The sequence below is a fragment of the Taudactylus pleione genome, unplaced genomic scaffold, assembly GCF_031769625.1.
Source record: "Taudactylus pleione unplaced genomic scaffold, aTauple2 ptg000366l, whole genome shotgun sequence".
NCBI classification, from domain to species: domain Eukaryota; kingdom Metazoa; phylum Chordata; class Amphibia; order Anura; family Myobatrachidae; genus Taudactylus; species Taudactylus pleione.
The window spans coordinates 8,474,089-8,489,184 of NW_028284767.1; positions in this window are offsets into that span (position 1 = coordinate 8,474,089).

Sequence of the window (15,096 nt, forward strand, 5' to 3'; positions counted from 1 at the left end):
GATAATGCATACCTGACATTACACAGCCGTTATTCCTCTATTCCGCACTGTAGCTGCTGTCCTAGCAGACATTTGCTCATATATGGTGCCTGCTCACGTCAGTTGGCTCTTCACCTTATAGTTTTCCTAGGTCCCTAGTTCCAACACAACTATTCCTCCTTCCCAGACTGATATGTTGTCTGTCTCCACTGGTGGTGTTTCATATTTCTCTACCATCTTTCCATAGATGATGTCACAAATAGCTGTTGTTGGCTCCAACACACAGTTAGTGTCGCTGGTTTCAGTCTTCTGATAAGTTGTATGCCTCTTTTGTCACGCTTCTTCTAGAAGTGTTATTCCCCTCCTTGAGTGGACTGTCATTCTCTGCCAGGTGGAAGAGTGGTAGTTCTCTCTTCAGAGCGTGAGGTTAGCTCGCAGTGCTGCTTCGCAATGTCTGTTGCTTGTTTTAGGGGAAGTCTCCTAATTCATCACATAAGCTGGACTAGTGTTTAGCGACGCTATCATTCTAGAAGCTGTTGGGGTTCTGCTACATTCTGGGCTGCTGTGCAGGAGGCCTTGCTGTATATGACTGTTTGGTATCTGCTGATACTTTCATGACACAGATGGGTCTCCTTGGGACAGGTGCTATTTATCCCCTTCTTATCTCCAGGGATCCTACCGGGTGTATTACAGTTAGTCCATGGCTAGACATGGACTCTCCGCATAATCTAGGACATTTTCATGATTCTCCTCCTAATGTTCTAGCCTCACTACGTAGGGTGCTTATTTACATTGATAGTTCTTGCAGCTGGGCCGGGTCCGTGGTTTGTTGGCTAGCTCTTCTGAGGAGTTTTTATAGGCTTGTTTTCCCGGTGTGGCTGTTGCATCCATAATTCTTAACTGCTAAGGTGTCCCAGTTGTTTTTTTCCTACTATGCTGTTTCCAGGCGAGGTGGATTCTGGTCTTTGACTGGGCTCGCTGAAGGGTTCAGGTTGCTGTCTTATCCATCTGTTTCCTGAATGGGTTGTTCTGTTTTCTGAACCTCTGCTGTCTCCGTTCACTCTCAGTGGTGCTTACATCTGCTTCCGTCTTATGCCCTGTGGGATCTCCACTTGTTAGGGTCTTCTATGTGTTAACCCTTACATTGGTTAAAACCCCCCAATTTATATGGACCTCAGGATTGGCCTGGGATGACTGTTCTGTAGTTGGCTCTGGCCATCATGTATACTCTTTTGCTAGAGAATTCTGTTGACAGGAACAGCTCTGAATATATATATATATATATATATATATTAAGTTGAGGCCCGGCTGTGTTGGTGGGATTCTTCTATTAGCAGCTGTTGCATCTTCCTGTTTTTAGAATCTTGTTCTCGTGTTGCTTCCCTCCTTCTACAGATTCCTGGTTGGTGCTTTCTGACACCAATGCTCAGGGTTGGTCTGTTTCAGCTGAAAATACGGTGTTCTGACAACTCTCGTCTGCTGTTCTTGACTAGGCTTGATGTTCTTTTGTTCCATTCGGCTTTGCTGTATGTTTGTGTACTTATCTGTGGCTGTCCAGCAAGGAGTTGATTCTCCTGTGCTCTACGGCGCTTGATCCGCAGCTCTTGCTTTTCCATTTTAGTTTGGCCACAGGATCAGTAAGTTTCTCAGCGCTTCCCACCCAGGAGATCAGCTTTGGGACGTCCCTAGTGTCTTGAACTCCAGTGTCCCCTAGTGGATGAAGGAGAAAACAGGATTTTGGTACTTACTGGTAAATCCATTTCTCAGATTCCACAGGGGACACTGGACGCCCACCCAGTACTGCTTTGGTTACCTGCCTTCTTGTTTTTGGTTTGTCCTTTTCTATTGCGGTTGTCTGCATTATGTGGTTGTGTGACTGTGTGTGTTCCCTGCAGTGGGTTACTCTGTTTTCCTTCAGTCGTTTTTTTTCCGTTCTATGGACTTCTCCTTCTCTTTGTCTTCCTGTTGTCCTCCGTCTCCTCTCGGGTCAGTTTCTTAACTGGGGCTGATAGAGCATAGAGGGGGAGGAGCCAATCACACTTCTAAATTATTTAAAGTGCCAGGCTCTACTCTACCACCATCTATACCTCAGTGTCTTGAACTCCAGTATCTCCCGTGGAATCTGAGAAATGGATTTACCGATAAGTGACAAAATCCTGCTTTTTTTTCTAGCCTGCTGGACAGATCCCCTGATTCTGAAACTGATTGAGATGATGCAATAGGTAGAAGGAAGGACACTAGCTGGTGAATAAGAGGGTTAAAATCATCCTCTTTGCACCCTGGTTCTCCTTATAGAACCAAACAGGGAATCAGAAAGTAGGTGTGGGAGACAAAGATTGGTACTAACCCAAGAATCTATAGATGGTCTGTGTTATAAAGATAACATTCTATCTCAGGGGTTCCCAACCACGGTCCTCAAGGCACACTAACAGTCCAGGTTTTAAGGATAGCCATACTTGAGCACAGGTGACTTAATTAGTATCTCAGTTATTTTGATTTAACCATCTGTGCTTTAACATGGATATCACCAAAACCAGGACTGTTAGTGTGCCTTGAGGACCGAGGTTGGGAATCACTGCTCTATCTTTTTCAATATCTTTCATTTTCATGAATAATGGTGAGGTTCCTTCAGAAATTATGGTTTCCTGACGCACAGACTCCAGTCTGACTTGACATTTTATATGCCCTACTAAGATGTGTGGAAATAAGCATACCACCAAAGCAGTTATTCCCTGGATTTCACATCTCAATTTAATCCCCACTCCATGGAATGTACTCACTGGTCATTCATCATTGCACAGTTTTTAAACTCCGGAATCAAAGGCACTAAGGCATACACCCAAATCCTGTCCAGACTGGCTGAAGGAAAGAAAGAAGACGCAACAGTCGAAAAGAAGATGACACACCAAACCGCTTAGGTCTTCCAGGTTCTATGGTAATTTTCTCCTTCCATGGGGACACAGTGGTGTATGGAGCCTTGCACTTTAAATGTTCATTGATATGGGCTGACTCCTCTCCTTCTAAACCCCACCTGACCTTAATTTTAGTTAAGTGCTCGTTGGTGCCTGATGTTTGTTACAGGCTCCTGAATAGCCTGACTTTTTTTTCCTCTTTTAATGTTCCTGCTACAGGAGTCTGCCTTCTACAGATGTGTCCACATACATCTAGCCTCCTTGCGTGATAAACTACCCTTCATGTTGCATCATGCCTTGGTGCGACTCTGTAGTGCCGAGCGTCTTTTTCCCTTAAAATGCATCTTTTTCACAAAAAAGTCAGCTGCTGACACTTATAAAATGGTGTGTCAACTCAAATAATTCACCTTACTATTCTCCACCCTTTAAATGTATACTGGAAGAACGCACTGTGTCCAAGTTACAGTCCGAAAGGACACTCTCACATACTGCTCTGTTGCATTATGTATACCAGGGGTTCTCAACCAGTGGTACACTTAGCAAGACTAGAAGGTACTATGCAGCCAGTGGTGGGGCTACCAAATGCAAATTGACGCCACCCATTAGTGAATTCAAGGAAGGAAAGGTTGCAGCAAATTGTCAGTAACAGCTCCTGATGTCTTACTGAGGAGCCGGCGACATCCATGGTCAATTAGCAGGTGGTCAGAAGAAGTGCTTTGTATATCTTCTGCAGTGGTACCCACCAAGGGCAATGTAATACTCTGATTGGTCATAAGTCACTGCTTTGTGCAATACCCTTAACAAATCTCAGGCAATCATTTTAAGAGGCAGACCAGCATACAGCACTGCAGCTAGTAGCAGCTGTTCACCAGGTATCAGATAATCCACATAGCAGAAAGTCAGCACATCACAAGTCACTAGTGGTTGTGGATGTTGACAAACACTATGCCTGTTGCTCAGCACCAGACTTTACTCTCCCGGGCCCATGGTGACCTGCCTCACACAGTTCCAGTGCTGGCTGATTTGTCCTGAAGGGCACTGTGAACTTCTCCTCCCACCTCCACAGTACTTAGCATACACCTCCCCTGCAGCCTGGAGCTATATACTTCTATTAACAAAAATCTCTAGACTAGAGCTAGACAAGAAACCTTTATTGTTGTATTAGGGAGTTGGGAATGAAGACACGCGTTTTGCCCTAAGGGCTTGATCACCATGAGCTCATGCTCATGGTGATTAAGCCCGTAGGGCGAAATGTGCATTCTCGGTCCCGACTCCCTGGTACAGCAGGCAGCAGCATATGACAGTCTTACCAGCAGGATTGATCAGATTCCCTCCTTTACATGTATTTCTTTTCCAGTGGGTAGCGACTTCTTCCGGTGGCGTATCCGGCCCTTGCGCTGCACAAACAACAAGGACCGCCTAATACCACATATGGGTCAGTGCCCTCCCACCTACTATTGTTTCCATCGGCACTGCCCAGGGTCCCTCTCTCATCTTGGGTCCGCTCAATGAAGACCCCAGACAGTAGAAGGTGACCAGGACTTCGGTTGCTGTACTTCACCTACACTATCTCTTTTTTGATCTTGGGATCAGACTGTAGGCAAGGCTGGTGACATGACATTATTATGTGGTATCCAATTTACATTATCTTAACCTGATTTACTCTATCAGCAGCTTTATAGTTAAGAGGTACAGGCACAACAGTCCAGGCGTTCAGTATTCACCCATTTAGCACTTATCTATGATATTATTAATACTCACGAATCTCTAAGGTTTTAGACTCAAATGCCAACGAATTGGATAAATATATAATTATGACTTATTGATATAATACTAATTAACGGGCGAAGTGCAATAACAGTCTGATTTACAGCAATTACTGTCTAATTTTAAAAACATTTTCTTTGGGTTTGAAATATGGATACATGGGATTATCTGACCTAGGGCCGTATTCAATTTGAGGCGTTAAGTCCGGATTTGCGGTAATTTACCGCTGATGACGTCATTATTGCCTGTTTTAGTTTTACCCCGTATTCAATTTGAAAGACTTTCCGCCTAGGCGTTAAGTCAATGCATGAATGGCAGGCATTAAAAAGTGCAGAATTGGGGTTTTGGGGTGCAACATTTCGGGAACCCCCGGAAAGCCTTCAGACAGTCCCCCTAAGGTAATCTGTGTCAAAAAAAAAAATTAAGGGCACCCCAAATATTTACTTTGAAAAAGGGGGTGAAAAAAAAAAGTTGGTGTACAAACTTGTCTCTGGGGGGGGTCCCCAAGTATGCACCAGTGTTTTTTGATTGCAGGTGTTTGCGGCAGGTGGGTTTTTCACGATTTTTTTAAGTCTCTTTAGCAACTTTAAAATATGCTGAACCTCATTTTCAAGTACCCCAAATTTGATGGCCATAGTTGTTTTGCCCTCAAAAAAACTTCTAAATGCTCTTCTGCATCATCTTATTCAAAGCCACATTTATGCACCTGCCGCGGTTATTAGAAACCCAGACTTCCATCAGTAGTTAAAAATGGGGGTACCCATAGTGATCCCCCATGTCTACATATCTTTAGGGGGGTCCCTAGAATATTTCCCGAAAATTCCCGTTTTATTTAACCTGTAATAAAAAATAGTAAAAATTTACAAAAAAAATGACATAAGGTCCCCCTCCAAAAGCCAAACCAGCCCCAGGCTTGCCAGCCATAAAAATATGGGGAACAAAAAGTGTAGGGTTCCACCATATTTTAGAAACCAACACCAGGCTGCAGGGACTAGTGCTGGTTTTAAATATAGGGGGCAAAAAAGATGTGGGGTACCCCCTATATTTAGGACCAGCACCAGACCCAACCGACCGGGGTGTAATGCCACAGCCCGGAGACCCAATCACCGGGGCTCCAGGTCCAGAGCATTAGCACCCCAAGTCAGTCAGCACAAGCTGGTGATCTCAGGGGAGTCGGGGACCCCCCAAAGAAGGCCCCCCCTCCCGAGCACCACAGGCTTACGCTGAAGCCCGGGGCTCTTCCCCTTACCCCTGGAGCGGTGGCTATGGGGGTAATGGGGGGGCCAAATAATGTAAGACTATTGTACTTTACAGTGGAACTACAAGTGCCAGCATGCTTGCCATTATGCACTTGTGGAACTGCAAGTGCCAGCAGACATGCGGCACCTGTACCTTCACTGTAAAATAAATAGTTAAAAAAAGACAAAACACACACACAGTATAACTTTATTACACACATTTATTATTGTCACCAGATTATTACATTTTTGTAGATTATTTAGCAACATATGTTATTTTTAACAAGAGGGAGACTCACCACTGTGTTGTATTTTCTTGAGTCTATAAAATATCCCTTTTCTTTTTAATAATACAACAATAAAGGTTATGTTTTACTGCATTAACTATTTCATACAATATACATTTATTTAAGAGTGCCCCAGAAAGGGAATTTCTTGTCTAGCTATAGTCTAGAGATTTTTGTTAATACTGAGTATGTTATATACTTTATCCCAGGGAGCACCACCAACACATTAGATTTTTTCTATTAAAAAGATTTATTAAAACAATAGTTGGTTCTAAAATTGCTTGTTACATTCCTGTGCGGGATCAAATTGTTTGTTTTTCATTAACTATATACTTCTGCCTGCAGGATCTTTGTATTTACACTCCCCTAATGCAGCATATCAAGGTTTTGACCTTAATGAATCACATCAGGGGTTAACCTACTGAACTTTGCAGCCACCGGAGTTAGTCCAGGGCTGTGGCTCACTCATACATAAGAAGTTCCGCACCACGAGGCATTAACCCCCTCAGTGCCATGGCAGCCATCTTATCCACATGGGCCAGGTCCCTGGCCACAGGCCCATATAACAATGATACTTTCTGAATGCCCAAGGTCTAGCAGAAAAGATCTTGATCACCTGGCTCAAGAAGACAACCCATCTTCCCTTCCAGAAGGACCTGGACGCTGAAAGGGAAAACCCAGAGGAACTTAATCCCTTGTCTGCAAAGCTCCTCCATCAGTGGCCAAAGCCTGCACCATTGTTGTAAAGTCTGCTAAGCGAGGTCTTAGAAGATTTGATTGTTATGGCCATTGAAGTTGATACAGTCAAGATGTCTAGCTTTCTGAAGAATTGCCTCTGGTTTTGAAGACCTGAAGGTGGCAGATGACATCTTGTGGGACTCCTGCCTGAAGGTCTCAGGGTCGCAGAGCACGGTTAACTCTGTCAAACTAAATCGGATTGTCAGAATCGTCCCCCAATAGCTCTTGGTGAGAGCATCATTGATGAGGTACTTCGGTATGCCCCGGATCCTCAAGTTATTACAGTGGCCTTTGTTGTCGGGATCCTCAAGGCATCATTTAATGTCCCTCAGCTCACATGGATTGTGGACAAAAATCTTGTGGACTCCTCCAGAGCCGAAACCCAGGTCTCTACTTGGGAAAGTTCCACCTTAAACTCTGAAATTTGAGCTTCATAGAATCCTGAATTTGTTGTTCCAGGTCTTGAGTTATTCTGTTTTGTAAGCAAGGTGGCCATCTGAGGCGTCATCCCAACAGAATACGGGCCGTAACCCCCCTCCCAGTCTCAGAACCAGCGGATCAAACTCTGCTGCCTGCAAAAATTGGATACACATGCTCTGGGCCTGGAGCCCCGGTGATTGGGTCTACGGGCTGTGGCATTACACCCCGGTCGGTTGGGTCTGGTGCTGGTCTTAAATATAGGGGGTACCCCACGTCTTTTTTGCCCCCTATATTTAAAACCAGCACTAGTCCCTGCAGCCTGGTGTTGGTTTCTAAAATACAGTGGAACCCTACACTTTTTGTTCCCCGTATTTTTAGAAAACACCACTGGCTGCCAAGCCTGGGGCTGGTTTGGCTTTTGGAGGGGGGCCCTATGTCATTTTTTTTTTAAACTTTTAACCCTTTTTTTACAGGTATACACACAACAGGAATTTTAGGGAAAAAATCCAGGAAACCCCCTAAAGATGTTTAGACATAGGGGATCACTATGGGTACCCCCATTTTTATCTCCTAAAGAAACTCGGGATTTGTAATAGCCGCCGGCAGGTGCATTTTTGCTGAATTTTAAAAAAATGACTACACTTAAAAATATGCTAGTACCCATTTTCATGTACCCCAAATTTGATGGGACCATTTTTAAAAATGAAAAAAATAAGCTAAATGCTCTTCTGCATCACTTCTTCAAAGTCGTGAAAAAAATAACACCTGCCGCAGCTATTTAAAAACCCGACTTTCTTTTGCAGCCAAAAACGGGGGTACCCATAGTGATCCCCCATGTCTGGACATCTTTAGCGGGGTCCTAGGATTATTTCCCGAAAATTCCATTTTTTTTACCGCCGATCCAAGTATCGCCGGGTCCCTTTTTCACCTACTTTCAAATTGAATCCGGGGATATGCGGGCATGCGCGCGATAATTTAATGCCTGGAAAACAGGCAAAGTCAGCGTTAAGTCCGGGCCGCGTTAAGTTAACGCGGCTCGGCTCAAATTGAATACGGGCCCTAGTGCCTTATTAAAGGTACCCACACACAAATAAGGAAGTGCACATTTCTGGGTAAAACTACCACAGCACTCATTGGGGGGCAATTTAGTCCCTAGATGCTTTTTCTGTTATTTATAATTTGTATTGAGTGCTGACAATCATTTTCGCCAAGATATTGTCACCAGACTATTACATCTTTGTAGATTATTTAGCAACATATGTTATTTTTAACAAGAGGGAGACTCACCACTGTGTTGTATTTTCTTGAGTCTATAAAATATCCCTTTTCTTTTTAATAATACAACAATAAAGGTTATGTTTTACTGCATTAACTATTTCATACAATATACATTTATTTAAGAGTGCCCCAGAAAGGGAATTTCTTGTCTAGCTATAGTCTAGAGATTTTTGTTAATACTGAGTATGTTATATACTTTATCCCAGGGAGCACCACCAACACATTAGATTTTTTCTATTAAAAAGATTTATTAAAACAATAGTTGGTTCTAAAATTGCTTGTTACATTCCTGTGCGGGATCAAATTGTTTGTTTTTCATTAACTATATACTTCTGCCTGCAGGATCTTTGTATTTACACTCCCCTAATGCAGCATATCAAGGTTTTGACCTTAATGAATCACATCAGGGGTTAACCTACTGAACTTTGCAGCCACCGGAGTTAGTCCAGGGCTGTGGCTCACTCATACATAAGAAGTTCCGCACCACGAGGCATTAACCCCCTCAGTGCCATGGCAGCCATCTTATCCACATGGGCCAGGTCCCTGGCCACAGGCCCATATAACAATGATACTTTCTGAATGCCCAAGGTCTAGCAGAAAAGATCTTGATCACCTGGCTCAAGAAGACAACCCATCTTCCCTTCCAGAAGGACCTGGACGCTGACAGGGAAAACCCAGAGGAACTTAATCCCTTGTCTGCAAAGCTCCTCCATCAGTGGCCAAAGCCTGCACCATTGTTGTAAAGTCTGCTAAGCGAGGTCTTAGAAGATTTGATTGTTATGGCCATTGAAGTTGATACAGTCAAGATGTCTAGCTTTCTGAAGAATTGCCTCTGGTTTTGAAGACCTGAAGGTGGCAGATGACATCTTGTGGGACTCCTGCCTGAAGGTCTCAGGGTCGCAGAGCACGGTTAACTCTGTCAAACTAAATCGGATTGTCAGAATCGTCCCCCAATAGCTCTTGGTGAGAGCATCATTGATGAGGTACTTCGGTATGCCCCGGATCCTCAAGTTATTACAGTGGCCTTTGTTGTCGGGATCCTCAAGGCATCATTTAATGTCCCTCAGCTCACATGGATTGTGGACAAAAATCTTGTGGACTCCTCCAGAGCCGAAACCCAGGTCTCTACTTGGGAAAGTTCCACCTTAAACTCTGAAATTTGAGCTTCATAGAATCCTGAATTTGTTGTTCCAGGTCTTGAGTTATTCTGTTTTGTAAGCAAGGTGGCCATCTGAGGCGTCATCCCAACAGAATACGGGCCGTGACCCCCCTCCCAGTCTCAGAACCAGCGGATCAAACTCTGCTGCCTGCAAAAATTGGATACACATGCTCTGGGCCTGGAGCCCCGGTGATTGGGTCTACGGGCTGTGGCATTACACCCCGGTCGGTTGGGTCTGGTGCTGGTCTTAAATATAGGGGGTACCCCACGTCTTTTTTGCCCCCTATATTTAAAACCAGCACTAGTCCCTGCAGCCTGGTGTTGGTTTCTAAAATACAGTGGAACCCTACACTTTTTGTTCCCCGTATTTTTAGAAAACACCACTGGCTGCCAAGCCTGGGGCTGGTTTGGCTTTTGGAGGGGGGCCCTATGTCATTTTTTTTTTAAACTTTTAACCCTTTTTTTACAGGTATACACACAACAGGAATTTTAGGGAAAAAATCCAGGAAACCCCCTAAAGATGTTTAGACATAGGGGATCACTATGGGTACCCCCATTTTTATCTCCTAAAGAAAGTCGGGATTTGTAATAGTCGCCGGCAGGTGCATTTTTGCTGAATTTTAAAAAAATGACTACACTTAAAAATATGCTAGTACCCATTTTCATGTACCCCAAATTTGATGGGACCATTTTTAAAAATGAAAAAAATAAGCTAAATGCTCTTCTGCATCACTTCTTCAAAGTCGGGAAAAAATAACACCTGCCGCAGCTATTTAAAAACCCGACTTTCTTTTGCAGCCAAAAACGGGGGTACCCATAGTGATCCCCCATGTCTGGACATCTTTAGCGGGGTCCTAGGATTATTTCCCGAAAATTCCATTTTTTTTACCGCCGATCCAAGTATCGCCGGGTCCCTTTTTCACCTACTTTCAAATTGAATCCGGGGATATGCGGGCATGCGCGCGATAATTTAATGCCTGGAAAACAGGCAAAGTCAGCGTTAAGTCCGGGCCGCGTTAAGTTAACGCGGCTCGGCTCAAATTGAATACGGGCCCTAGTGCCTTATTAAAGGTACCCACACACAAATAAGGAAGTGCACATTTCTGGGTAAAACTACCACAGCACTCATTGGGGGGCAATTTAGTCCCTAGATGCTTTTTCTGTTATTTATAATTTGTATTGAGTGCTGACAATCATTTTCGCCAAGATATTGTCACCAGACTATTACATCTTTGTAGATTATTTAGCAACATATGTTATTTTTAACAAGAGGGAGACTCACCACTGTGTTGTATTTTCTTGAGTCTATAAAATATCCCTTTTCTTTTTAATAATACAACAATAAAGGTTATGTTTTACTGCATTAACTATTTCATACAATATACATTTATTTAAGAGTGCCCCAGAAAGGGAATTTCTTGTCTAGCTATAGTCTAGAGATTTTTGTTAATACTGAGTATGTTATATACTTTATGCCAGGGAGCACCACCAACACATTAGATTTTTTCTATTAAAAAGATTTATTAAAACAATAGTTGGTTCTAAAATTGCTTGTTACATTCCTGTGCAGGATCAAATTGTTTGTTTTTCATTAACTATATACTTCTGCCTGCAGGATCTTTGTATTTACACTCCCCTAATGCAGCATATCAAGGTTTTGACCTTAATGAATCACATCAGGGGTTAACCTACTGAACTTTGCAGCCACCGGAGTTAGTCCAGGGCTGTGGCTCACTCATACATAAGAAGTTCCGCACCACGAGGCATTAACCCCCTCAGTGCCATGGCAGCCATCTTATCCACATGGGCCAGGTCCCTGGCCACAGGCCCATATAACAATGATACTTTCTGAATGCCCAAGGTCTAGCAGAAAAGATCTTGATCACCTGGCTCAAGAAGACAACCCATCTTCCCTTCCAGAAGGACCTGGACGCTGACAGGGAAAACCCAGAGGAACTTAATCCCTTGTCTGCAAAGCTCCTCCATCAGTGGCCAAAGCCTGCACCATTGTTGTAAAGTCTGCTAAGCGAGGTCTTAGAAGATTTGATTGTTATGGCCATTGAAGTTGATACAGTCAAGATGTCTAGCTTTCTGAAGAATTGCCTCTGGTTTTGAAGACCTGAAGGTGGCAGATGACATCTTGTGGGACTCCTGCCTGAAGGTCTCAGGGTCGCAGAGCACGGTTAACTCTGTCAAACTAAATCGGATTGTCAGAATCGTCCCCCAATAGCTCTTGGTGAGAGCATCATTGATGAGGTACTTCGGTATGCCCCGGATCCTCAAGTTATTACAGTGGCCTTTGTTGTCGGGATCCTCAAGGCATCATTTAATGTCCCTCAGCTCACATGGATTGTGGACAAAAATCTTGTGGACTCCTCCAGAGCCGAAACCCAGGTCTCTACTTGGGAAAGTTCCACCTTAAACTCTGAAATTTGAGCTTCATAGAATCCTGAATTTGTTGTTCCAGGTCTTGAGTTATTCTGTTTTGTAAGCAAGGTGGCCATCTGAGGCGTCATCCCAACAGAATACGGGCCGTAACCCCCCTCCCAGTCTCAGAACCAGCGGATCAAACTCTGCTGCCTGCAAAAATTGGATACACATGCTCTGGGCCTGGAGCCCCGGTGATTGGGTCTACGGGCTGTGGCATTACACCCCGGTCGGTTGGGTCTGGTGCTGGTCTTAAATATAGGGGGTACCCCACGTCTTTTTTGCCCCCTATATTTAAAACCAGCACTAGTCCCTGCAGCCTGGTGTTGGTTTCTAAAATACAGTGGAACCCTACACTTTTTGTTCCCCGTATTTTTAGAAAACACCACTGGCTGCCAAGCCTGGGGCTGGTTTGGCTTTTGGAGGGGGGCCCTATGTCATTTTTTTTTAAAACTTTTAACCCTTTTTTTACAGGTATACACACAACAGGAATTTTAGGGAAAAAATCCAGGAAACCCCCTAAAGATGTTTAGACATAGGGGATCACTATGGGTACCCCCATTTTTATCTCCTAAAGAAAGTCGGGATTTGTAATAGCCGCCGACAGGTGCATTTTTGCTGAATTTTAAAAAAATGACTACACTTAAAAATATGCTAGTACCCATTTTCATGTACCCCAAATTTGATGGTACCATTTTTAAAAATGAAAAAAATAAGCTAAATGCTCTTCTGCATCACTTCTTCAAAGTCGTGAAAAAAATAACACCTGCCGCAGCTATTTAAAAACCCGACTTTCTTTTGCAGCCAAAAACGGGGGTACCCATAGTGATCCCCCATGTCTGGACATCTTTAGCGGGGTCCTAGGATTATTTCCCGAAAATTCCATTTTTTTTACCGCCGATCCAAGTATCGCCGGGTCCCTTTTTCACCTACTTTCAAATTGAATCCGGGGATATGCGGACATGCGCGCGATAATTTAATGCCTGGAAAACAGGCAAAGTCAGCGTTAAGTCCGGGCCGCATTAAGTTAACGCGGCTCGGCTCAAATTGAATACGGGCCCTAGTGCCTTATTAAAGGTACCCACACACAAATAAGGAAGTGCACATTTCTGGGTAAAACTACCACAGCACTCATTGGGGGGCAATTTAGTCCCTAGATGCTTTTTCTGTTATTTATAATTTGTATTGAGTGCTGACAATCATTTTCGCCAAGATATTGTCACCAGACTATTACATCTTTGTAGATTATTTAGCAACATATGTTATTTTAAACAAGAGGGAGACTCACCACTGTGTTGTATTTTCTTGAGCCTATAAAATATCCCTTTTCTTTTTAATAATACAACAATAAAGGTTATGTTTTACTGCATTAACTATTTCATACAATATACATTTATTTAAGAGTGCCCCAGAAAGGGAATTTCTTGTCTAGCTATAGTCTAGAGATTTTTGTTAATACTGAGTATGTTATATACTTTATGCCAGGGAGCACCACCAACACATTAGATTTTTTCTATTAAAAAGATTTATTAAAACAATAGTTGGTTCTAAAATTGCTTGTTACATTCCTGTGCGGGATCAAATTGTTTGTTTTTCATTAACTATATACTTCTGCCTGCAGGATCTTTGTATTTACACTCCCCTAATGCAGCATATCAAGGTTTTGACCTTAATGAATCACATCAGGGGTTAACCTACTGAACTTTGCAGCCACCGGAGTTAGTCCAGGGCTGTGGCTCACTCATACATAAGAAGTTCCGCACCACGAGGCATTAACCCCCTCAGTGCCATGGCAGCCATCTTATCCACATGGGCCAGGTCCCTGGCCACAGGCCAATATAACAATGATACTTTCTGAATGCCCAAGGTCTAGCAGAAAAGATCTTGATCACCTGGCTCAAGAAGACAACCCATCTTCCCTTCCAGAAGGACCTGGACGCTGACAGGGAAAACCCAGAGGAACTTAATCCCTTGTCTGCAAAGCTCCTCCATCAGTGGCCAAAGCCTGCACCATTATTGTAAAGTCTGCTAAGCGAGGTCTTAGAAGATTTGATTGTTATGGCCATTGAAGTTGATACAGTCAAGATGTCTAGCTTTCTGAAGAATTGCCTCTGGTTTTGAAGACCTGAAGGTGGCAGATGACATCTTGTGGGACTCCTACCGAAAGGTCTCAGGGTCGCAGAGCACGGTTAACCCTGTCAAACTAAATAAGATTGTCAGAATCGTCCCCCAATAGCTCTTGGTGAGAGCATCATTGATGAGGTACTTCGGTATGCCCCGGATCCTCAAGTTATTACAGTGGCCTTTGTTGTCGGGATCCTCAAGGCATCATTTAATGTCCCTCAGCTCACTTGGATTGTGGAAAAAAATCTTGTGGACTCCTCCAGAGCTGAAACCCAGGTCTCTACTGGGGAAAGTTCCACCTTAAACTCTGAAATTTGAGCTTCATAGAATCCTGAATTTGTTGTTCCAGGTCTTGAGTTATTCTGCTTTGTAAGCAAGGTGGCCATCTGAGGTGTCATCTCAACAGAATACGGGCCGTGATCCCCCTCCCAGTCTCAGAACCAGCGGATCAAACTCTGCTGCCTGCAAAAATTGGATACACATACCGGTGTAGTGGAAGGCTTCACTAACCCTCCCTGCGCTGCATATACAGTGATGCGCCATCTTCTCTGGGCAGCGTGACGTTAGGACGTGTGATGTCACAAATTTGCTGCCCTGCCACTACCGCGCCCTGAAGGAAGCAGCTCCGTGAAGGCGGCATGACAGTATGACCTCCTGAGGTGAGGTGTCAGTCCTGCTAGCTGCTGATAAGTGGTATGCAATAATGCACTGCAGGCGGAGGCACTGACTTTCAGTAGATATACATCTCCCAACAGCTTCCTGTCTGA